Source organism: Stenella coeruleoalba, assembly GCF_951394435.1.
Source record: "Stenella coeruleoalba genome assembly, chromosome: 11".
NCBI lineage: Eukaryota > Metazoa > Chordata > Mammalia > Artiodactyla > Delphinidae > Stenella > Stenella coeruleoalba.
In genome coordinates this window covers 12,515,192-12,540,593 of record NC_137157.1, presented here as the reverse complement: position 1 = coordinate 12,540,593, position 25,402 = coordinate 12,515,192, and the positions used below count along the sequence as shown (strand labels likewise).

At 44.6% G+C, this 25,402-nt stretch overlaps 1 long non-coding RNA gene across 1 annotated transcript in view; it reads right to left on the bottom strand.

Moving 5' to 3' along the window:
- LOC307194939 overlaps positions 1-25,402 on the bottom strand; it is a 125,283-nt gene that overhangs the window by 54,238 nt on the left and 45,643 nt on the right. The window lies entirely within an intron of this gene.

The following is a 25,402-nucleotide window of genomic DNA, read 5'->3' as shown; positions in this document are numbered from 1 at the left end:
CTCTCCGTCCCCAGGCTCAGTGATTGGTTCAGGATGGGCACATGACCCAGGCCAGGCCAATCAAAGGAATCTCTGGGGCTTTTGCCAGAGATATTGGGAGAGACAACCTCTTTCCTCCGGGATCAATAAAATCCTGGTGCTAGCTAGATCATCAAAGCTGCTACAGGGAGAGAGCCAACCTGACAATGGGGCCAATACAGAAGAAATTTGAGCCAAAAGATGGAAAGAGAGCTCTGAGAGCATCATTTGAATTCCTGATCCAGGCATTCCTGACTCCAGACACCTACACTTCTGAGTTATATATGCCAATAATTTTTTTTTTATTTCTTGAGCTAGATTAAATTGGGTTTCACTTGAGAGTTTACAAAAGAGTCCTATGATGGGTATTATGGACTGTCTGTCTTCTATCCTGTGATGCCCAGATCTGAAGTCCCTTTCTTTGTGGAGGAGACGGAAATGCCTATTACCACAATGCATGATGGGTGTGACTGTGCCCATTCTACAGATGGGGAAAGTGAAAGCAGCATCACATAAAGGTCACACAGGTGGCAGAACTTGATTAAACCTGGTCTATCCAGCTCTAAAGGCCATGCTTTCTACATTCATCCATACTGTCTTCTCTGAACCCACCCACTCCCCTCCCCCTAGAGGAATGAATCACTTATCTGAAAACAATGATGTTGAATGTTGACTGTCCCTTCTCAAAAGATGGTTCCTAGATCAGCAGCACAGCCTCGCCTGGGAACTTGTTAGAAATGCAAATTCTGGGCCCCAACCCAGACCTACTGCTTTGGAAATTCTGAGGGTGAGGGCCATGAACCTGCTTTAACGAGTCCACCAGGAGATGCTGATGTACACTAAAGCATGAGCACTTCTGCCCAAAGTGAACAAATCAGCTTCATTCTGGTTTAATCAGGTATTTGCTGAGCAGTCTGCCAGGGCTGGGGGTGCAGAGATAGGCCAGACGAGGCCTTTGACCTCAAAAAACTCCCAGGCTGGTGGTAACAGCCAAAGCAACACTCCACATCCACCGAACCAACCTTCTGGTTTCCTTGGTCTTAGCAAATATTCTCAAACCTCCAGGCCTTCGGATATTCACGCTGCCTGCCTCCACCTTCTGCATCTCAAAGGCTCCCATCTCGCTTCAGTGTCACCTCCCTGAGGCCTCCCAGCAGAATTATTAGCCCCTCACCTAGGAGGTGGTCCCCCAGCAGGACTCAAGACCGAACCACACTGCACTAGCAGTGCTTGTGAAACAGTGGTCTCTCCCATCCAACTGTGGGTAATTTGAGGGCAGGCACTGTGTTCCATCCCTTGTCTGCCCCCAGCGCCCGGCACAGGGCCTGGCACAAAGCAGAAGCTCATATATGTTCGATGAATGGGTTAAGAAGGGAATTAAAGGCAGCCCTAAGGAGCAAAGGCTCGCGAGCACGGCCTGAGAGGGTGCCGGGTCTACCCTCGGCTACTCAGATCCAGCAACGTCAGCACCAGCATCTCCTGGGAGCTTGTAAGCAACGCACAATCTCAGGACCATCCAGACCCGCTGAGTCAGAGACAGCATTTTATTAGCAAGATGCCCAGGTAACTAACACATTTAAAGTTTGAGAAACCCTGCAAGGGGCTACCTCACCCCCTCTGCGTTCATGCACAAGGAATTATCATTGGGGGTGATTTTATGAATATGGAACACATCTATAGATGCCATCAGCTGAAGCCACTTTCTTCTCCCCTGCGGAAACTCGCAACCTTGACACCTCCTGGAAGACTGAGGAGTCCACGGACAGACACACCTCTAATTTCCCCTAGCCCAGGACACAGCTGCCGGGCAGCATCCCGAGAAGGGAACAGAGACACAGCTTCCTCTCTCAGCCGAGCTCTCGGCACTGCAAAGACTTCCAAGAAAGATACACAGAGCTTGGTTCTGGTCGAAAAGTCTCCACTCATCTAAGAATACAATCAATAATGGCCAGGGGAAATCAGCAGCGCCTGGAGATCGATCTCTCTGTGTATTTATGGAGCTCGGATCCCAGGGTGGCAGGGGGGCTGCGGCAGGCCGGACAGCGTCTGTGCCGCTTTCCAGAGATCCTGATTCCCTTCCCAAGAATTATGGGGTGTCCTTTGTCTCCGCTCGATAACACCCTGGAGTTACAGAGCCATTTAGAAACGAATTGGCTCATTTTTCTCCCTCCACCTTACTCACGGTGACACGTCACCCTGGCCTGGGCCAAGGTTTCGCTCCTTGTCAGAGATATAACATTTTAGAGAAAAAAAAATATTGAAAAATTGAGAGGTAGGCATTTTATTTTATTCCAAGTATTTTTTTTTCCCTTGGATGGAGAACATAGCATTTCTTTTCTGCAAACTTTCCCATTTCTCCCCCCTCTAAATATGCCAGACCGCATAATCCCATGAGCAGACAGTGACAATACTGGGTTTATTTTTCCCCAAAGCTGCAAAACCATGTGCTAAAATTAAACTGACGGCAAGAGTAGGATTGAGACAAAGCATTTAACCTCCCTAGATCTGTTTCGCCATCCATGAGGATGATAATCCCAACTGCTAAGGTCACTTCAAGGAAAGTGCTTCATACAGTTCCAGTAGTTATTCATTCATATCCGTCTACAAAGTGTTATTGTAAGAATATTCAGTGCCACGTTCTGAGCTTAGGTATCTCAGGCGCTCCATGAAGTTGGTACCACTTGTCACAGGGGGTGTGGCCTGCGCGGTGGCCAAGGCTTTGGGGCCACTGCTTATTCGCCGGGATGACAAATCATCTACGCTCGCTCAGCATCCTCGTCTGTGAAATAAAGATGCTAATATGATACCACACAGGGATGGAGGGGAGCTTACAAGAGGATATATTTAGAAACCCATGAGGAACAGGGCTTGGAAGGGGTGAACCACCATCACATTTAGTCTTCACTGGAATCCTGGTTGTAGTGTCACTGTCCCCACTATACCAGCAAGGACCCTGAGATTCACCTACAGTATCTGCTTAAAGTCACACAGCCAGCAAGTGGCAGAGCCAGGAATTAAACTCAGGGGTCTGATGCCACTGGGCCACACTGATTTCTTGCCCCTGACCCTCTGGCTCCCTGCGGGGAGCACCAATGGTAGGCAGCAGAAGGAGACTGGAGGGTGGGAGGAGAGAGGGGCTGGAGTATTTATGCCCCAGCTCCCTCCTTCCTCAACCCAAAGCCCCTGGTCTCCTGGCCTCTCCTATGGCTACGACTCTCTCCAGATCCTGAGCAGCTGCACCCTTTGCAACTTCAGGTGGAGGACTGATGGTGCCTCCAGATGCTTCCAGGCCCGGGAAGCTTCACCAGCGCTTGAAGGTTTCCTAGTTCCACCTGCACCTTGTAAACAGTCCCTTGAGTACACGCTGTCCAGTTTGAGGGAGGCACCTGTCTCCTGCCGGGCTGCCTGCATAGAGGAGGGCGTTGGACTGACTTTCCTCTGAGGTCCCCTGGGGCTCTGGGTATAGGTCCAGGTGGGCAGGTAAAACACATCACCTGGCCTGGGATGTCACTTCCTCATGCCCTCTGAGGTCCCTCTGGTCCCTGGCACAGCCAACCACACAGCTCTCAGGCCAAAGGCAGGAGGGTAGGCCAAGGCTGGCCGGGCCTGGCCTTCGCCCCAGTGGCTGAGGGCCCCACCTGGAACAGGCCCTTGACCGCCTTCCCCATTTCTCCCTACTCACCCCCTCCTTAGAGAGGGAATCCTAAGGCAGAGGGCCTGTGAACAGGACTCAGACAAGGGCACAACCCAGATGAGTCTTGCTCCCGAGGAGAGGACCAGAGTCAGAGAAATCTCCCCACACACACAGACGGAGCCCCTGGAAAGGGGGTCCCCTTGGCAAACCCAACGGGCTTCTGGCTCATCCTGAAATGTACCCCCACCCCTGTGTTTGAGTCATGGGTGCCAACTAACTTCTGGGGTAACCAGCAGAGTGGGTTAAGAGTGAGCCCATTCTCATGCCAGAGGTCTCTGGGTTTGAATCCTGGTTCTGCCTTTTACTAGTCTGGATAAGTTAATTTTTCTGTGCCTCAATTTCCTCGCCTATAAAATGGAAATAATAACAGCACCTCACGCAAAGGCTTTCTGCGAAGATGAAGTAAAAATATTACATGAAAGGCTCTGGTGCGTATTAAGGGCTCGGTGAGTATCAGCTATTATGGTTCCTGAGCGCCATCCCCCGCCCACAGGCCCTCCTGTGCTTCTGTATCTTTGCATGTGCTGCTGCCTCTGTTTAAAATGACGTTTCTCTCCTTCTCTGCCTGGTGAACTCCTGTTTATCCATCAAGACCCAACTTAAATATCACCTCTTTCAGGAAAGCCACAGGCAAAGATAGTTGTCCCCTCCTCCCTCCTCTATAGCGGCAGTTGCCAACCTGGGGGCATCACATCCGAGGAGAAGTGGAGTGAGGGCAAGGGTTCCTGATTCAAGCACACACCTATCACCCTCTAAAGGCTGAATACGTAAGATGCCCCATAACGTGTGAACAATTGTTTGGGGCATGGCTGCTGTCGCTGTCTCCCCACCCAGGCTAAGTTAAGGCTCACTAGAAGGCAGGTTTTTAAAACTTCCTAATCGAGTCATCTCCTGATCGCCCAGCACATCCCTGTAAGAACGGGAAGCCTTCCTGAGTATATGATCTGATCATTTGCACTCACCCCTAAATGTGGGATATGTAATGTCCAAAAACCCCCAAATCTGAAATGCTCACCCTCAAAAAAATTACAGCAGAGTTCCATGTCTGTGATAAACCAGTTGCTTTAAAAGCCCTAATTCTTCACCCCTCCCTGTGTCCATGACCTTTGCCGTGTAACTGCCCACACCCTTGACTCGACTCTGGGCTCAGCCATGGGGTTTTCTTGCCTGCAAAGAGGTGTTAGCAAATGGAGCTGAAGCAGAGGCACGACAAAGCACTTGCTTGTTTCTGCTCTCGCTCTTGCATTTGCCATCACCACAAACATGCCTGGATGGCCTCCAGTGAGAGACATGTGACCTATCCCCACCCGAGGCCATCCTGGCTCAGCCACACCTGCCAAACCCTAGACCTGAGAGGGCAGCCTAGACCAGCAGAGCCACTCAGGTGACCAGCAGTTGTCCCCAGACACCTCAGTGACCACAGCTGAAATCAGCCAAGCCTGGCCCAGATCAGCTGAGCCCTGCAGCCTCCTGAGCTAAATAAATGCTTATTGTTGCAAGTCATTGGATTTGGGGCTGTTTGTTATACAGCATTACTGTGGCTATAGTAACTGATGCAATGTCTTATTCTACCATATTCCATAATTCCTCCACTAACACTATGAAGGGTTAGTGATAAACATACATGACCACCATTTGATGTCTGGACACACCTCCTGCTCAAGCCAGCTGTGCCCTGGTGGCAGGAAACAGCAAACGTCAGTTAGCAAAAGAGTTTAAGCTTCAGACCTGGGGTTTCCAGCCCACTAGCTCCCAGGTCCTTCCCTTAAAATCCCCATCAGTGGGTGTACACTACAGGATTTTGCATAAATCTAAGTATCTAAGTCTAGTATCTAAGTTTCTATCACCTATACTCAGACTTTGGTGATGGAGACAAAGCCTCAAGCAGCAGGAAGGATTACCCATGGGCTCAGGCTCTGCCAGAGGGACCCCCGTATACAGTTGTCCCTTGGTATTTGTGGGGGATTGGTCCAAAGCCAATGATGGTAATACCAGGGCACACACTTCTGCCCTGGATGGACAACCACAGAATAGCAAACCCAGAAGGAACTCCTGAAATGTTTAGGTCCCATCAGTTCATAGAGGAGGATTCTGAGACCCAGAGAGGATGGGGGTCCTGCTTCGGTAGACCTGTGACTACAACATTCCACCCTGGTGAGAACATGCTTCTCAAGGAAGTTTCTGGGTATGTCATACCCTTAGCCTACTGCCTCTCCAGGCAAGGCTGTCTCAGTCTGTTCAGGCTGCTATTACAAAAATATCACAGACGGAGTGGCTTATAGACATCAGAAATGTGCTCCTCACTGTTCTGGAGGCTGGGAAATCCAAGATCAAGGTGCCAGCAGATTTGGTGTCAATAAGGGCCAAGTTCTTGGCTCAGGGTCCATTTTCTCAGCATAACCTCACATGGTGGAGGCAAGGGAGCTCTCTGGAACCTCTGTAATAAGGGCACTAATCCCACTCATGAGGGTTCTGCCCTCATGACCTAAGCACCTCCCAAAGGCCCCACCTCCTAAAACCATCACCTGGCGGCGGGGGGGGGGGGGGGGGGGGGGGGGGGCGGGGGCGGTGTTAGCATTTCAACATATGGATTTGGGGGCTGGGCACAAACATTCAGTCCACGGCAGAGGGACTGTCTATTTCCTTCAGTCCTCACTTAATGCAGCTCATCTTCATCATCACGTATCCGTGAGGCCCTGAGGGACCCCCACACCCTCTGGGCCTTTATTTTCCTTATTGAACTGCCTGGATCCAGACTGGGTGATGGGCGCTGTCCAGGATCTTCACCCCTCCTAAGAATTGTCATTCTGTTAGAAAGCTGCCTACAGCCCAGAATTTCCCAAAGAGGCAAAAGAAGGAGGAAAAGATTCTGCTTTCTCTGATGAACCAGAAAAGGATCGTTAAGCACTCAAAAGTATAAAGCCACACAAAGATGCTTAACAGCCGCCAGAGATAATTTGTGAGGAACGGCAAGAGAAAAGAAATGGGGGAAATGAATGATTTCAAGCCTGCAAAGTGGTTTCGTCCCAGAGGACCTAAGAAAGATGCTTCAAGTTCAACTCCCTTTGAAGACAAAATGAAAGATTCTGAAGTCAGGGGCTGGGAGCCCTGTCGCCTTCACTGGAGAGGGAGGTAGGTCAATGTCGTTCCCTAAGGAAAGCGGGTGGGGACACGCTGAATGATCCCAGCCCCCAGCTCCTATCTGAAAAGAGACTTTTAAATAACGAAGTGAGGCAAATGTTTACCAGAAATATTACAGCACAGGGATTAATAGCATTATATTCAAAGATATATAAATAGATAACAAAAAAAACCATTCACCCCTAGTGGAAAGATGAGCAAAGAACAGGAAGTTTATAAAAGGAAAAAAAAAAGGTTAATAAACAGCAAAATACAAACCCTCACTAACATAGACATGTACATTAAAATGACAATTAGACACAATTTTTTGCCCATGAAATATGCAAAGTTGTTTCCTGTTAAGAAATATTCATTAGAACGTGTCAAAAGTTGAGCTGATATATTTCATGATAGGTATAAATTTGTCCAACCTTCTTTGAAATAGTCATTAAAAGTACACATCTGGGCTTCCCTGGTGGCGCAGTGGTTGACAGTCCACCTGCCAATGCAGGGGACACGGGTTCATGCCCCGGTCCGGGAAGATCCCACATGCTGCGGAGCGGCTGGGCCCGTGAGCCATGGCCGCTGAGCCTGCGCGTCCAGAGCCTGTGCTCTGCAACGGGAGAGGCCACAACAGTGAGAGGCCCACGTACCATAAAAAAAAAAAAAAAAGTATATATCCTTTTGCCATATAATTCTGGCCCTAGAAATTTAACCCAAGGAAATAATTAAAGATATAAACAAAGATTCATATATAGGGATAGTCATCACAAGATTAATTGCAATAGAGACCCAGACATTGGACAAGGAAATGGTCAAGTATATTCCTATAATGTACACATAATGAACATGTAATGGTACATTCATATAATGAAATACAAGCATGCATGACAAGTCATGTTTTCCAAAAACATTTAGTGGCGTGAAGAATTGCTCACAATAAAATATTAAATAACAATACAAGACACAAAACTGAATATGTAACAATACCCATAGGTAAAAATATGTAATTTTGGAATACCTAAATATGGGCATAGAAAAGAACACGGCAGGAAATATATCAGAATGTTAGCAGTGAGACTGTAATCAAGAAAAAAAATTTAAGATATAAAAGGCCTTTGGATAAGACTTGAAATCCTATAGGAATGATTAGGTTGAAATCAGATTTCCTTTTAAATTATAAGATATAAGCCTTGAATTCCACTCTCTCCAATACAACTGCATTAAAAAAACATAATTAGTCATTCATTCCACAAACACAGAGCACTTTTATGTCCAACATTTTAATAGATTTTAAGGATATAGAAACAACTAAGTCAGAGACCCCAATGCCAAAGACTTTGTTTGTTGTCAGCTGAGGAGGAGATATACACTAATAATTATAGTAGAATACAGGTGGCTTCACAGAAACTTAAGCAGGGAGTGACTGACTCCCAGCACACAAGGAGTACAGGGAAAGTTTCTTGGAAGGCAGGGGAGAAGGATATTTGAATGAGCCTTGAAAGGTCCATAGAAGTTAGCCAGGTGGACACAGAGGAGGCAAGAAATTCCAGGTAGAGGGAACGGTATGTGTGCGGTAGGCAAAATAACAAAGATGTCCGTGTCCCAATCCCCAGAATCTGTGAATATGTTGCCTGACACGTCAAAAGAAACTTTGCAGATGTGATCAAGGTTAAGGACCTAGAGATGGAGACGTTAGCCTAGATTATCCAGGTGGGCCCAATCTAAGCACATGGGTCCTTAAAATCAGAGACTCTTTCCTGGCTGTGGTCAGAAGGACATGTGAGTACACAAGAATGACCAAAGAGATGCAACATTGCCGGATTTGCAGGTGGAGGAAGGGGGCCAAGGGTCAGCCTCTGGAAGCTGGCAAAGGTAAGGAAAGGGATTCTTCCCCAGAGCCCAGCGAAAGCAGCCCGGCCAGCACTATGATTTTAGCTCAGGGAGACCTGTTTCAGACTTCTAGCTCAGTGAGAAATGTAACGTCATAAATTCATGTTGTTTCAAGCCACCAAGTTTGTGGTAATTAGTTACAGCAGCAATGGAAAACTAATACATGGTGCAAAGACATGTAAGACAGAAATGCACGTGGAAGGAGCTACCGTGAGGTCAGGGGTGTGCTGTGTACTATCTATTAATCACCTGCCAAACATCAGCTCCTCTCTTCGGCTTTTTGCACGAGACCCAGTGCCCACCCTTTCGGGGCTCACAGACCAGCAGAAGACACAGACAAGTGATAAGTAAGTGACAAAGGGCTCAAGGGAGGGCAAGACCAGGCTGCCTGGGGGACTGGGTCACGGCTCCATTGAGAAGGGGACCATTGAGTTGGTTGGGTCTGGAAGAGTGAGTAGCCATCGACCTGGGAGAAAGGCCTTCCAGGCTGAAAAACGTGAGCTAAAACACTGAAAATAGCTCCGCATCTTTGGGGAGCTGAAATCCATATACCCAGCAAGGCCATGTCGTGATGTCAGGATGCGGGTGGCAAGTAAGGGCTCCCATGACTAAGCAGAGGATAGGGCTCTCGCCATCTGTGGACCTCTGTCTCTGCGTTGCCACACTCGGGGTGCATCTCCCCCTCCCCCTCCATCGTGAGCCCCAAAGGGCAGGAGCTGTGTCTCTTCACCTAGGTTTCCCATGAGTCAGGCACAGACAGTGAGCCTCATGCATAAAAGTGCTGGAAAGTGTTTATAGAACAAATGAATGGAGGACAAACAAGGAAGGGAACAGAACTCAGGTGTAAGGTGCAAACACAGGCTCAAAGGGGAGACAGAAGCCCATCGTTAAGCCGAAATCAAAGTAGCTCAAATAGCAGGAATGGACGCGGTTCCAGCATGAAACTCGAGCTACCTAAAGCTCTCCAATCCCGGGGAAAGACTAGCTCAGGGCAGGCCGGAGCCTTCAGGCCAAGGAGCCACAGCTGTGGGGGACAAATGTGGAGTGGGGGGAGCAGGCGGGTCGTGGCCACTGAAGGCCCCTTCCCACCAGCAGCCAGGCTCCGTTTCCTGAGTCTCCAGCATACAGGCAGAGTCAGTAGTTTTAGCCACTGCCTGGACACCGCCTGGGATGCCCCTGAGCACTGGTGAAAGGTGACTCCTTCTTCCTTCCTTTTGGGCCCAGGAGGCTAATCATAAAATACTCTCTGCTTCCGAGTCCCTAGGAGAAAACGCCTTCTAAAGCCATTAAGTTGCTAATGCATGCATTCGCAGACCAGAAAGAAAGGTGCGGGATTGATGGATGTACTTGTCATACTTATGGTTTGTAGCCATGTGATTAATGGGCTTTGTGGTTTAGAATGCAATGCTCATTTCACTCTCCTCTTTAAGCTCCGGGTGATTTACAGGACCTGGCATTGCCGTTGCATTTCAGTGGGATGACAGTGATAACATTTTATCACCCTGGATTATCAATTAGTCTCCTTTAAGAAAAGGATGTCCCAAATTCAGTATGGAGACAGGATGGAGAGAGGGGATGCTCCTCGAGAGCATCTGTGCCGGGCCTTCTGGAGATCACGGCTTTTCTCCCTGAGAGCCACATCCCAATTCATCTCTAAGACAGGCTGCAGGCATTTGGAGACAGGACGGACGCCGGGACCTTCCACCCCAGAGCATCCTCTCACCCCTCACCAGGCTGTGCCGTGGCTCCTCCCTGGTCTCCAGCTTCCACATACAGCTGGGATGAGCCGAAAAAATTCGTATGTTGTAGCCTTAACCCTCAGGACCGCAGAATGTGACTGTACTGGACATAGGGTCTTTAAAGAGGTAATTAAGCTAAAATGAGGCCCTTAGGGTGGGCCCTAATCCACTATGACTGATGTCCTTATAAGAAGAGGGGATTAGGACAGAGACAACACACAGAAGGAAGACCACGTTAAGACACAGGGAAAAGGAGTGCCTTTTCCCAAAAGGCTGGTGTTTCTAGGAGCTCGTGTCAGCCCCCAAACAAGAGGGGGGCCCACCATCTGCAAGCAAAAGAGAGAGGCCTTAGGAGAAACCAACCCTGCCAACACCTTGATGGTGGGCTTCTAGCCTTCAGGACTGTGGGGACATAAGTTTCTGCTGTTTAAGCCCCCAGTTTGTGGTGCTTGGTTGTGGCAGCCTGAGCAGACTGATACGAGGATCCCCTCTCACATTCACATCCTTTCCCAAAACCTCCACCATCTTCACTACATTCTCACTGTGTGGCCTTGGCCATCCCAGTTAGCCTGCCTGCGCCTCAGTTTCCTCATCTGTAAAATAGAACAAATAATAATTACCTGGCAGAGTGGTTGAAAGTATTGAATCGCTTAGCCCAGTAGCTGAGACACAGCCCATGCTGAGGCCACAGAGAACGCAACTTGCTGTTGGGCCATCCAGCTGCTGCTCCCTCGGGCCAGAGTGCCCTTCTCCCCACTTCTCTTTCCTCCCAGGAAATCACATGCCTCCTTCGAGTCCCAGCCCAGGTGCCCTCTCCTCTCTGAGACCCCTCTGGTTCTCCAGCAAGACAAGGTTCCCCTGCCACTTCTCTGCACTCGTCCCATTGCGTCCATGCCGGCTTCTCTGCTCCACGAGCCTCATCTCACCAGGGACAGTGAGTTCGCTTAGGATTGGACTAGGTCCAAGCCTCCTCTATCACCCACACCTAGTGCAGGACCTGGCACACAGCAGGTGCTCAATACAAGGGCCTGGAAGGGCCAAGGGCAGGTTGAGCAGGAACCCAGGAGTAGCTGGTGAGATCTTGGGAACCAGACAGGGCTCAGTTAATTAGGAAAGCTGGGTGTGGGTCTCACCTGCTCACCTGCTGTTGCCTACCCCCTGCACTTTTATCTCATCCTCTCTCTTTACCCCCATCCCCTGTTCTGCTTCTGCCCTTGGTCCTTCATCCAGCAGATGTGAACTGATGCCCACAATGTGCTAGGTGCTAGATACACACGGGGAACCAGACAGAGAGGGCTGCTGCCCTCAGGCGCTGGCAGCCTGGGGGGACATCCAGTAATAAATAAGTCAGCATGTAGATGCACAATTCCAAGTTTGACAAGAGCTAGGAAGACCAAAGAGGGAAGTAAGGACCAGAACAGCAGCGGAGACCCACACCAGACAGGGCACTATGGGAAAAGCCTCTCCCAGAAACTGGGGTTCAAGCTCAAGGCAAAAGAGTAGTCAGGAACAAAGGCTGGATTTCAGTTCCTACTTGCCCCCCACGGTAGGCAGCCTCTTGTGCAGTCCACAACCTGTGCAACTGAACACAGTGTACAAGGGTCCCATTTCTGGCCTCACCCATTTCTAGACTTCCTGATTTTGACCTTCTGTGCTTCCTAGGGCCTAAGTTCACTTTCATAATTGGTCCCCTCTCACTCTTGGCTGCTGGTATTACACCCTACTCCACAGATTCACCTCTTGATTCTGGAAGCAGATGTTGGCTTGAGCTCCTGGCTGGTGTTTCTAGGAGCTCGTGTCAGCCCCCAAACAAGAGGACACAGATACCAAAGCAGAAAATTCATCAGTGAGTTGGAAGTTAGCATATAGAGAAAGCAAGGAGGAACCCTGGCTGGGAGCCCCTTAAGGACAGGGACCACACTACCATCACCTCTGGACCCCCAGCAGCCACTCAGGGCCTGGTACAGAAAAGGCATGCAGCAACACTGATGGGTGGGGGGAAAGCTGAGGGAGGGGACAGGGAGGGGCAAGGAAGGGAGAGGGAGGGAGGAAAGGAAAACCCTGGGGACAAGAACCCAGACAAGCAGTCAGAGCAGCAGATCCACAGGACAAGGGTGGAAGAGGGACCAAAATTAAGGCAATGGTGTCATCCAGGTGAGAGATGATAGTGAGAACAGTGGGCAGAGTTACATTTTGGAGTTGTAAGTTTGAAACGTTTGTGAAATATACAAGTAGAACTAGGCAACTGTCAAGCAGATAATTGGATATACACATCCTAGCTTCAAATAAGCATGGGCTAAAGGTATAAATTAGAGAGGAGTCAAGGTATAGGGAGTCTAGGTCAGCCTTTGGAAGTTGAAGAGAGGAGGAAGAGCCAGACAAGGAGAGTGAGAGAATGAGCAGGGCAACAGCAAGAAAAACAGGGAAAGTGTGGTTTCGTGAAGCCTACAGAGGGGAGTGTTTCTAGAAAGAAGGAATGACCAACAGGGTGGAAAGTCGCTGAGAGGTCAGTTAAGACAAGAACACACAAATACCCACTAGATGTGGCCACTGGAGGTTTAAGCTGGTGGGAGATGTAGGAGCAAATGCCTGATTGGATTCAAGAGTGAGTGAGAGGGCTTCCCTGGTGGCGCAGTGGTTGAGAGTCCGCCTGCCGATGCAGGGGACACAGGTTCGTGCCCCGGTCCGGGAAGATCCCACATGCCGCGGAGCGGCTAGGCCCGTGAGCCATGCCCGCTGGGCCTGCGCGTCCGGAGCCTGTGCTCCGCAACGGGAGAGGCCACAACAGGGAGAGGCCCGCGTACCGCAAAAAAAAAAAAAAAAAGAGTGAGTGAGGGGGAAGTCGTGGTGATGGGGAGAACAGTCAGCTCCTTCAAAGAGTTTCGCTGTAAAGGGGAGTAAAGAAAGGGGGAAGGGGCCATAGGAGGGAAATTCGGAGTCAAAGAAGGATTTTGTAATTACAGCATGTTTGTATGCTGATGGGAACCACCCAGAGTTTAGAAGGAAAAACTGATACTGCAGGAGAGGGGAGAGCAGCTGCATGTTGTCCTCAAGAAGATAGAGGGTGTCTAGTGCCCAGGTGGAGGGACGGCCTTGGATAGGACAGCTCAGCAACTGTACCAGGAAGGAAGCGATATGGACAGAAATACAAGCCTCGCACCCAGGAGATGCTCAGCGTATGTGGAAATTACACCTTACTGCCCACCTGATCCCAGAGTGGCTCAGCTGCTTCTCACCTGTCTTCCTCACCCAGACCCAGTGCCTGCTCTGACCATGCTCTCTGCTTATTCCCGGCAGACCTATGGGTCCCTAGCGTGATTCCTCTGCACTGCCCCAGGCCTGCCTTTCCCCCCACCACCGTCCTTCGCCCAGGCTTTCAACAGCCAGCCTCCATTCTCAGAGCTCCCATCCCTGAGACGTGCCAACAAGCAGTGCCCCGGACAGGCACTGATGGGCAGGAGCATGTGGTCATGCCCTTGGCGGCCACCAGGAAGCTTTGAACAGCTGGCAGCCCCGGGAACTGGACCGTCTACACAAAGCCAGCGACCTCTTGCCAAATGTTAGTGAAGTGTCCGAATGGAAAATTAAAATGCTGCCGTCCCTATTCTCTGCTTCCTCTCCTCTCTGAAGCAAGCCCCTTCCACTGCCCTGTCTCCCAGAAATTAGAGGAGAGAGGCTAAGCCGGGCATGTCTACCGGAGCCAGGGACGGCTGTGACTGAAAAGAGAAATTGGAGAGCACTGAACATCACAGAAGCATCTGAGGAATGCCAGGGAGATGCAGCCAGTGTTCTCTGTGGATTCTCTCTGCTGGGGCATCCATCCAAGTACATCCAAACGCACAATGGCTGGCAGAGGGGTTAGGCACAGGAGGGGACGCTCCCATTGATTCCAAATTTGGAGGGTTAACTTTCTGGTCTTCTTAACAGGAAGTTGCCACAGACAAAGCTCAGCTGGTTGCGGAGCTGGGACCAAAGGAGAGGCAGCCCCAACTCTGCCTCTCCCGGCCCCCCAGGTGCTGTCCTTACGCTGCCGCCATCCAAAGGACCATCTCCCAGCCAGAGATCAACAATTACCTCTGTTAGCTGGAAGGTGGTGGTTAATTACTTGGTAAATATTTCAGAATAGCGGAAGATAGTGTGAAGTCCCTACCTTTAATGAGTCAGAAAGAGTGTGAGCCCTGACTTGTCAAAACCTCAATGAACTGAAAAGATACATGTACCCAATGTTCATAGCAGCACTATTCACAATAACCGAGACATGGAAGCAATCTAAATGTCCATCAACCGATGAGTGGATAAAGACGATGTGGTGTATACAATGGAACACTGCTCAGCCATAAAAACAAAGAGTCAAATAATGCCATTTGCAGCAACATGGATGGACCTAGAGATTATCATAGTAAGTGAAGTAAGTCAGAGAAAGACAAATATCATATGATATCACTTACATGTGGAATCTTAAAAAAGTATACACATGGACTTATTTACAAAACAGAAACAGACATGCAGACACAGAAAACAAATTTATGGTTACCAAAGGGGGAAAGGGGAGAGGAGGGATAAATTGGGAATTTGGGATTAACAGATACACACTACTGTATATAAAATAGACAAACAACAAGGACCTACTTATAGCACAGGGAACTATACTCAATATCTTATATATAATAACCTATAACGGAAAAGAATCTGAAAAAGAATACATATGTATATGAATGTATATGAATCTGTCTCCCTGTCTCTTTCTCTCCTCTGCTGCTCTCTCGCTCACACTTTTCCTTCTTTTACTCTCCTCCTTACTCTGTCTTGCCTCATCAATCCCACTTCCTTTTACTATTTCTCTTTCTCCACTGCCATGCTCCTTCTCTCCTCACTGCCCCCTTCTTCTAAAACAATCAGGAGAAGAGTGTATGCATATTTGCTAACCAGCCTCTTATTCCATGACTGTTAGTATCAAGCCTGGAACTAAAATCACTAGAGAATACTATAGATATGTTTATACATAATCCACACAACCCAGAAGGGTAATAAAATAATAATAATAATGAAGGGTAACAAAATAATAATAAATAAAATAATAATAGGTAATAAAGGGTAATAAAATAATATAAATAGGTAATAAAGGGTAATAATAATAGGTAATAAAGGGTAATAAAATAATAATAATAATGACATGCTGTATGCTTACTGTATGTCAAATGCCGTATGCTAACACATATATATGGAATTTAAGAAAAAAAATGTCATGAAGAACCTTGGGGTAAGACAGGAATAAAGACACAGACCTACTAGAGAATGGACTTGAGAATATGGGGAGGGGGAAGGGTAAGCTGTGACAAAGCAAGAGAGAGGCGTGGATGTATATACACTACCAAAGGTAAGGTAGATAGCTAGTGGGAAGCAGCCGCATAGCACAGGGAGATCAGGTCGGTGCTTTGTGACCGCCTGGAGGGGTGGGATAGGGACGGTGGGAGGGAGGGAGCCGCAAGAGGGAAGAGATAGGGCAACATATGTATATGTATAACTGATTCACATTGTTATAAAGCAGAAACCAACACACCATTGTAAAGCAATTACACTCCAATAAAGATGTAAAAAAAAACAAAACAAAAAAACCCACTTTCACAAGTATTAAAACACATTCAATCCTCACAGTAACTCTTAAGGCCAAGTGCTATGATCTCCCCTATTTTACAAATGAAAAAAACTGAGGCACATGTGACTTGCCCAAAGTCACACAGTTGTGTTCTTTACGGGGTCAGAATTCAAATTCAAGTAGCCTGGATTCAAAGCCTGTGCCACTGAGACTCAAAGAGGTTGAGCGACTTGGCTAAAGTCACACAGCCGAGAGTTTGTACAGCCAGGATGAGAGCTCAGGAACGTCTGATCCCACAGCCCAATTCTTGCTTCCCACCAGAGGTAACGCATGCGATCCCTGCTCCTAATTTGGAATGCACAAGAGATGGACATTCTACACTTGTTTCTGAAACTCCTTGTCAACTTTTCTGTTCCTTTTATAGGTGACCTTGGATAAACTATTTTCTCCCTGTGGATCCCAAACTCTGATTAGAATTAAAAATTTCCCACCCCTTAGCTTACCGGAATTCCTCTCTTCAAAGGATGCATGCAATTAAATACACTTCCAACTAAAATTGCCAGGTACTAATCTTTTTTTCCCTTTGAGGATTCATAAGTGTCAGTGGTTCACATATATTAGATGTTCCCGTGTACTTAACCACCACATTTTGAGTGCCCACCACATGTTGGAGATAAAGCATTTCCCAGCCCTCAAAAAGCTCACAATCTGGAAATGCATATAAGGCAGGGCCATTAACTCTCAGTCAAGGCAAAAAAGTGATACGAGCCTTAAAATTGGAACTGCTAAATACTACAATAAATTATTAAATATTTATTGGAACCAATAAAATTGGTAAATTAATAAATTATTGGCCAATAATTTATCATGATAAATTGGTAAGTTGATAAATTATTGGCCAATAATTTATCATGATAAATTGGTAAATTGATATACAGGGAGACAGATTCATATACATTCATATACATAATTATATACACATATATATAATCACAATAAATTATTAAATATTTATTGGAACTGATAAATATCTAGCTTGGGGGCTAGAAGGATCCTGGAAGGCTTTCTGGGGGAGGAGGCACTAGAGCTGGGCTCCTAGATGCACTAGATCTCAATATTTCGTTTCTTGTAGAGTCTCATCACCTTTGGAAACCTGCACATATGAGGATGTAGAAAGTTGCAGAGACTGGATATACTCTATGTTGTGTCTAGAAGTTGGATTTTTTTCAAATAAATTAATTTATTTATTTTTGGCTGTGTTGGGTCACCGTTGCTGCCCGCGGGCTTTCTCTAGTTGCGGTGAGCAGGGGCTGCTCTTTGTTGTGGAGCACAGGCTTCTCTTTATTGCAGAGCACGGGCTCCAGGGCACACGGGCTTCAGTAGTTGTGGCTTGCGGGCTCAGTAGTTGTGGCTCACAGGCTCTAGAGCGCAGGCTCAGTAGTTGTGGCACACAGGCTTAGCTGCTCCACAGCATGTGGGATCTTCCCGCACCAGGGCTCAAACCCGTGTCCCCTGAATTGGCAGGCGGATTCTTAACCACTGAGCCACCAGGGAAGTCCCTAGAAGTTGGATTTTTCCTACTGTTAACCCCTCTATGCCCACCTGACCCATATCACTTTATAATTGGTCTCTTTTTCCTTAAAAGCGAAAAAAAAATAATCTAGGTTTTCTGTTGTTGTTTTTTTTAAAGCTTCCTAGATGTCTCAGTACCAGAAAAACAAGCTAATCTTCTTAAAACACCATTCTTATCAAGTTTCTCCCAGAGTTTAAAATCCAATGCCTCTGTACTCCACATGCCTACAGGATTCTGTCCAAACACATCAGCTTGGCATCAAGGTCTGCCACGATGTGTTTCCAAATCACTCTTCTGGTTTTAACTCTAACATAATGGCATATGCATTCACTATAGGTATACTATGGGAGTGACGCATGTGCTGAAAAAGAACACAGAATTCTCTGAGATTCGATTAAGGAAGAAGGTAAAAAATTGTTTCAGGTAGTCAAGTGCACTCGGTAAAGACCTAGGATATTCCCACTGAGCTTTCCCTTACCCCTTAAACTGTCCCAACTGGCTCCTGCCTAAATAGTGGACTAGGAAAAAAACAAAAAAACAAAACAAAGAAACCCACAAAGAACCAAACACTAAAACAGAAAGTGGTCTAGGCATCCAGGAGGCAAACCAGTACAACTTTAGTTGGCTCGATATGTCAAAAGAATTCAACCATGTGATTCAATCTTTATGGGATATCTATTAAGTATTGAGTATAGTATGACATAATACAGTAAATAAACTTGTGAGACTTGCTTAATAATCTGACACAAGGAGAGCTGGGGATGTCCTAGCGGAAGCACTTGATACCCCAATAATAATAATAACAGTCACCATTGCAGATGGAATCTGCACAGTCCAAAAGCTCACAGATACAAGAAATAAAACTTTTTATATTGCTGTCACTGCATTTAATTTCTCTCTTAAGCTTCATTTTCTTTGATGGCAGAAACTAAACCTCACTCAGTTTCTAGTCTACTTTCCTACTGTGTAGTCCCATATTCTTAAGAGTTAAATAATGTCCAAGCACAGGTATAAAGAGCAGAATCTGATCCTCAGACATTATTATCTAACCACGTGGCATCTTCAGAGAGTCTGCACTGTTGTGTGTCCTTGTCCCAACAGTGAAGCCTACAGGCTAAATTCTACTGAGGGCCTACAGAAAACTCGCTGGGGGAAGACTGAAGCTTTTCTTGACCTCTAGTAATACAAGTGGAATCCAGAAAAGGCATTCTTTGCTCCCCAGGAAACTTAAGAGACTGACCCAGTAATCTCTGCCTGACAGACACCTGGACCCATTTCTACTCAATTCCTCAGGCCAAAGAGAGCACAGGAGAATCGTGGGGTCTTGCCATTTTCCCAGCGTTTATGCAGGAAAGGGGGCACATGTTCCCTCTGCTCTCAGGTACCGTAATTAACTGGGAAATTCTGTCATTTCCTCTCCCCTTTATTTTTCCTCAGAAAGGAAGGACAGGCAGAGCTCTTTCTAGGGAGTAAACAGCGAAGCTCCAATCTTCACTAAATATTTTCTCTCTGTTTTTCAATCCAGAAGATTTGTATCTCCTCTGTGGTGGGAAAACTTTTAAATCATAATGCATTCTTGCCACTATATGGAGAAGAGTAGAAAATGTATGTGATGGGTTCATCAAAACTTACTTTTATTAAACTTTGTTTTAAACTTCATCTCTACACAAAATTCAAAAATTTATTTTAGACCCAGAGATCCAATAAGAAGGGTGAACTCCACGCAGGATAAATACAAATAAACCCACACCTAAGCACATCATAGTTAAACCACTGAAAAGATTTTTTTAAATCTTAAAAGTGTCAAGAGAAAAAGGCCATATCATATATGGAAGGGACAATATAAGAATGACAGCTGACGTCTCAATGCAAACAAAAGTGGCTGGAAAACAGTGAAACAGCATCTTTAAAGTGGGGAAAGAAAATAAAATCTGTCAACCAAGATGTCTATGTCCAATGAAAATATCTTTCAAAAATGAAAGTGAAAGAAATATATTTTCGGCAGACAAAAATGCTAAGAGAATTTATCTCCAGCAGACTTGCACTATAAGAAGCGCTAAAATAAGTTCTTCAGGCTTACGGGGAATTAAATCAGATGGAAGCCTGGATCTAAAGGAAGAAATAGAGAAATAAGAATGATAAATATGAGGGTAAATATTTATATAACTCGGGCTCCCCTGGTGGTGCAGTGGTTGAGAGTCGCCTGCCGATGCAGGGGACACGGGTTCGTGCCCCGGTCTGGGAAGATCCCACATGCCACGGAGAGGCTGGGCCCGTGAGCCATAGCCGCTGAGCCTGCGTGTCCGGAGCCTGTGCTCCGCAACGGGAGAGGCCACAACAGTGAGAGGCCCGCGTACCAGAAAAAAAAAAAAAAAAAAAATAGATAAGACAAAATAAAAACATATACCAAGAAGGAAACTCAATACTTTCATTAATGTAAAAGGACTAAGGATTCTGATTCAAAACCAGAGATTGTAAATCAACTATATTCCAATTAAAAGTATTTTAATAAATAAATAATAAAATAATTTTAAAAACAAAACCGGAGATTATCAGAGTAAATAAGAAAACAAGACCTAACTACATGCTATTTGTAACAAAAGCACTTTAAATATGAAACTGACAGATTAAAAGTATTTTTAAAAAGACACACCATGTACACACTAAGCATGAGAAAGCTAGTGTGCCTATATTAATATTAGGCAAAGTGGACAAAGGATAAAGTGGATGAATCCCTTGAAAAACACAACTTACTGAAACCAACACAAGAAGATTAGAAAGTCTGAATAGCCCCATATCTATTGAAGAAAATGAATTCTTTTTTAAAATTATTTATTTATTTATTTATTTAGGCTGCGCCGGGTCTTCATTGCAGCAGGCGGAGTCTTTGTTGTGGCATGCTGACTTCTTAGTTGCAGCATGCGGACTCTTAGTTGCAGCATGCAGACTCTTAATTGCAGCATGCGAACTCTTAGTTGCCACATGCATGCGGGATCTAGTTCCCCAGCCAGGGATCAAACCCGGACCCCCTGCATTGGGAGCGTGGAGTCTTACCCACTGGACCACCAGGGAAATCCCAGAAATTGAATTCTTAATCAAAACTGTCCCACAAGGAAAATTCCAGGTCAAGATGGTTTAATGAATTGTAACATCTAAGAAATAAATAAAACCAACTTTACATAAACTCTGTCATAGGTTGAGCTCCCCGAGAAATAGACATTGGGATAGAGTTTTAGTCAAGTCGTTTATTGGGGGATGCTCTTGGGAACAACATCTATAATGGAGCAAAGGAAGAAAGATTGAACAGAAAAGTTGAACAATGCTGGAGTTGCAACAGAGGTTTCAGCCTCTTTAAAGTCATCCCAAACACAGGAGGGGTCCAGATCTCTGTAGTCCTACATCAACCTAGTCATTGGGTGCAGAGTAGGCAAGACAACTCCATTTGTCTCAGGGCAATTCCTGGGGCTGATTCATCAACAGGCACCATTCCCAGAAGCTGGAAAAATGAGCCCTTCATTCCTGAAAGTGGTATCTGGAGTGGACAGGGACACCACAGGATCTGTTACGAGCTCTTTCAGAAAGTAAAAAAGGAAGAAACACTTTGCAACTCATTTTATGAGGCCAGCGAAAATTCAATAACAAAAACTGAAAAAAGGTATAGCAAGAAAAGAAAATTACAGGCCAATAATCCTTTTGAACATAGATGCAAAGATCCCTTAATTAAATATTAGCAAATTGAATCTGCAAGAGAGTAAAAATATGTAATACAGCGTGGTCAAGTGGTGTTTGTTCCAAGAACTCGAGACTTGATTTAATATAAAAAAAGAAATCAATGCAATTCACCACACTAAAAGAATGAAGGATAAAAATCACATGATCATCTCAAAAGATTCAAAAAACGCCTTTGACAAAACTCAATTCCAATTCATGATTTTTTTAATTCTCAGAAAACCAGAAATAGGAAGGAGCTTCCTCAATCCGATAAAGAACATCTATGAAATATCTACAGCTAACAGCCTACGTAATAGTGAAACACTGAAGCTCCCCAAGATCTGGAAGAACTCAAAGACGTCTGCTCGCACTACTTCTATTGAGCATGATACTGGAAGTCCTATCCAGTGCAATAAAGTGATAAAATGAAACAACAGCACAAATATTGTAAAGGAAAACATAAAGATATATTTACTCCCAAATGAAAAAAGCTGTTTATATAGAAAACTCTAAGGAATCTACAAAAACACCAATAAGACTAATAGGTGAATTTAGCAAGTTCACAGGATACAAGACCAGTACATAAAAATTAACTGTATTTCCAGAAAGGAACAATTGAAAGATTAAATTTTTTTAAAAGAACTTAGTTAAAAATAGCATTAAAAATTAATTACCAAAGAATGACTCTAACAAAAGACATGCAAGACCTCTCTATTAAAAATTAAAGGTCTAAATAAATGGGGAGATACTGTGTCCATTCTCTTCAAATTTATGTACCATTCAATGCAATCTTAGTTAAAATCCCAGCAGACTTTTTTGAAGAAACTGATAAGCTGATTCTAAAACAGATGAAGATGTAAAAGACCTAAGATGGCCAGAGAATTCTTGAAAAATAAAGTTAAAAGACTTTCACTACATGATTCCAAGGTTTACCATAAAGTTACAGTAACCAGGACAGTGTGGTATCAGTGCAAGGGAAGGATAGAGGGAACTTAAAGCATGACAGAGAAATAAAAAGCAATCAAGATCACCAGACATATGTTTAAAATAGAATTATGGAAATAAAAATATAATTAAAAATTAAAACTCAGGAGATAAATTAGAACTAGCCAAAGAGAAGATCAGCTAAACAGAAAATAGATTTAAAGAAGTTATTCAAAGTGCTCATGAGATAGAAATGGAGGTAGGAAAAGTGAAGAGAAATAAAGAATAGAGCGAAATATCCAACACATGTCTAATTAGAACTGAAAGTGAGAGAGTAGAGAGAATGATGAACAGGCTGTATTTGCAGACATAGAAAGAAAAAGACTAAGGTTTTACCAGAACTGACGAAAGACACAAAACTAAACAGTCAAGGAACCCAAGAAAGCCCCAAGCAAGATAAATTTAAAAGAAATCCCTATCTTGATACATCAAAGGCAAATTTCAGAATGCCAAAGATCCAAGGGTATAGGTTCCATGAAAGGAAGGAGCACCAAGCACATAATAGCCATCAATAAATATTACTTGGGCAGTGAATGGATTAAATAGGAAGTCTCAAAACAAGTCAGAGAAAAGGCATCTATTATCAATACACACAAAGGAATAATCAGATTGACAACTGACTTCATAGCAACAATGGAAGCCACAGAAAAGTGAAGTAACATCTTCGAAGTGCTGAAAGTAAGCATCAACCTAGAATTCTGCACCAAGAGAAAAACTATATATAAAGGTGAAATAAAGGCATTTGTGGAGGGAGGAAGGGTAGGGGAGAGAGAGAGAGAAAGAAAAGACTACTAACCAACAAACTTTCACAAAGGGAACTTTTAAAGGATGTGCTTCACAAGGAAGGAAAATGATCCCAGAGAAGATTTCACATGAAAGAAGAAACAGGAACAAATAAATGGTAAATACGTGGATAAACTTAAACAAAAATTGATTTTATAAAATATTCACAATAATGTCCAATATATGAGGTTCAAAAAAACCAAGAATTGAAATACTGAACGATGACAAATAAGCCTGGAGGCAGATAATAATAAAGTATTCTCATAGCCTTGCTTTGTTCGGGAGGAAGGTAAAGATGTTAATTAATTTTAGAACATTGTCATATATATGTATATGCTACATATAATATATATTACATTTGTGCATGTTATATTCTTATATTGTCTATATAAGAATATATAGTATTACCTGTTATACTTTAGTATATTTTATTTAATTATAATATATATGTTGTAATATAATATATAATAATATTATATATTATTATCATGTATATTTCTAGGGAAAACACAAAAAATAGAAACATAGGTTTAGTACAACTTCCAGACAAACAGAGGTAAAACTGAAATAAGGATTAAAATATCTCAATCAAGGCAAAAGAAAATAGGAAAGCAAAGCTAAAAAAGCTAGAAAAAGTGAGATGCATAAAAAGTCAAAATTGGATAGCAGAAATGAATCTAAATATATAAATCATAATCGACGTAAATGGACTAAATTCTCCAGTTAAAAGACTGAGATTTTAACACTGGGTTAAAAATTCACCTATATGGGATCTGGGAATGGGTTCTGCCTGGCAGCCTATAGGGGTTTTCTGTTCTGATGCACCCTCTGGGGTCAGGATGGGGTGGGACAAGGATATGGATGAACATTTGTTCGCGGATATACTACTTGATATCCAAAAGGAATCAATGTGGCTTACAGAGATGCATATAGTAAAACAGAATTTTTATGATGAAATCAAAGAAAAAGGAAAATAGGTTGAAAATAATATAAGATGAAGTCAGATTAGCACATAAAATGCATCCATAAAGCCTTGCTGGAGGTCAGCTGGAGAGTTAACTCTGAGATTCCCAGCAGCAAAAGCAAAGAGGGAAATGTGAACATTATTGTAACATTCCCAATGTCCAAAGCATCAAATACAAACCAAAAGAAGAATGACAGCTCTCCCTGGTGCAGAGACCTGAGAGAAATTTGTCCCCAATACAGGGGAAAGTATGCAAGGTAATGGATACCACTTTCTAGATATTTCTTTAACAAATCCAAGAACATGGTTTTTGCCCTAGCTTTTTATAATGCCCTTCAATGAAGGCCTATATGAAAGCAGTTCTACAAGGGCCAAGACAGTAAAGTCCAAATACACAGCTCCCTGATGTCTGGCTTGATCCAAAGACAATATTGATAAGAACTGGGATAATGGTTCTTGACTGTTTGGGGCCACTCAGATAATCCAATTACAGCATAGCGGTGCCAAGAACATTTCCTGAAAGAAGTCACATATTTGCTGAGTCTCAATTCTAATTCCCATGAGGTCCTGCTGCACTGGTTTGTTACCCTTGGATTCTATTAGAGATTAATAACAAAAATAACAGCAACTACAATAATAAGCAATAATATCACCAGCAGCACCAATGCTTATACAGTACCATGTCTCAAGCACTTTTTTAAGCACTTGGACAAATTTTGTAACCCCTCCCAACCCGCATGCACACACACTTTTCTTGAGCAAGCTTGTATAGATTTTCTTTCCTTAGACAAGCAGTAGGCATGAAAAAGCCACAGTAGGTTCTTTTAAGAAGTAGAATAAGACAAACCCTCTTTCAGGAGAATCTGTCAACCTGAGATGGAAGAGACCCAGGCAGGAAGATCAGTGAGGAGGGGTTGCAGCAATCTTGGCATAAAGTGGTGGAGAAAGGATTAAATATATATATATATGGTATTTATCATATATATTATATATATTATCAAAAGAGTCAACAATGCCGGACCAATTAATGAAAGGGGCCGTGGAAAGGGAAGAGTTAAATATAGGTGACCTTGCACGAGTTGCTTGCTTCCTCTGCCCTTGGTCTCCTCTCTGTAAACAAGGGAGTCTCTGATCCTCTGATTATGTGAGCTGGCACGTGGGCACAGAAGCAGTGCAACAGTGGTGATATTTATTGTGTGTGCTGATTGATTTAAATGGATGGCCTTGAGATGTTATGGAGGCTTCTGAACACCGAGGAATGATTAAATGACAGCCACTGCAGCTTTGTTGTTAAGCGTCTTGTCTTTATCCATCAAGACGTTTTAGA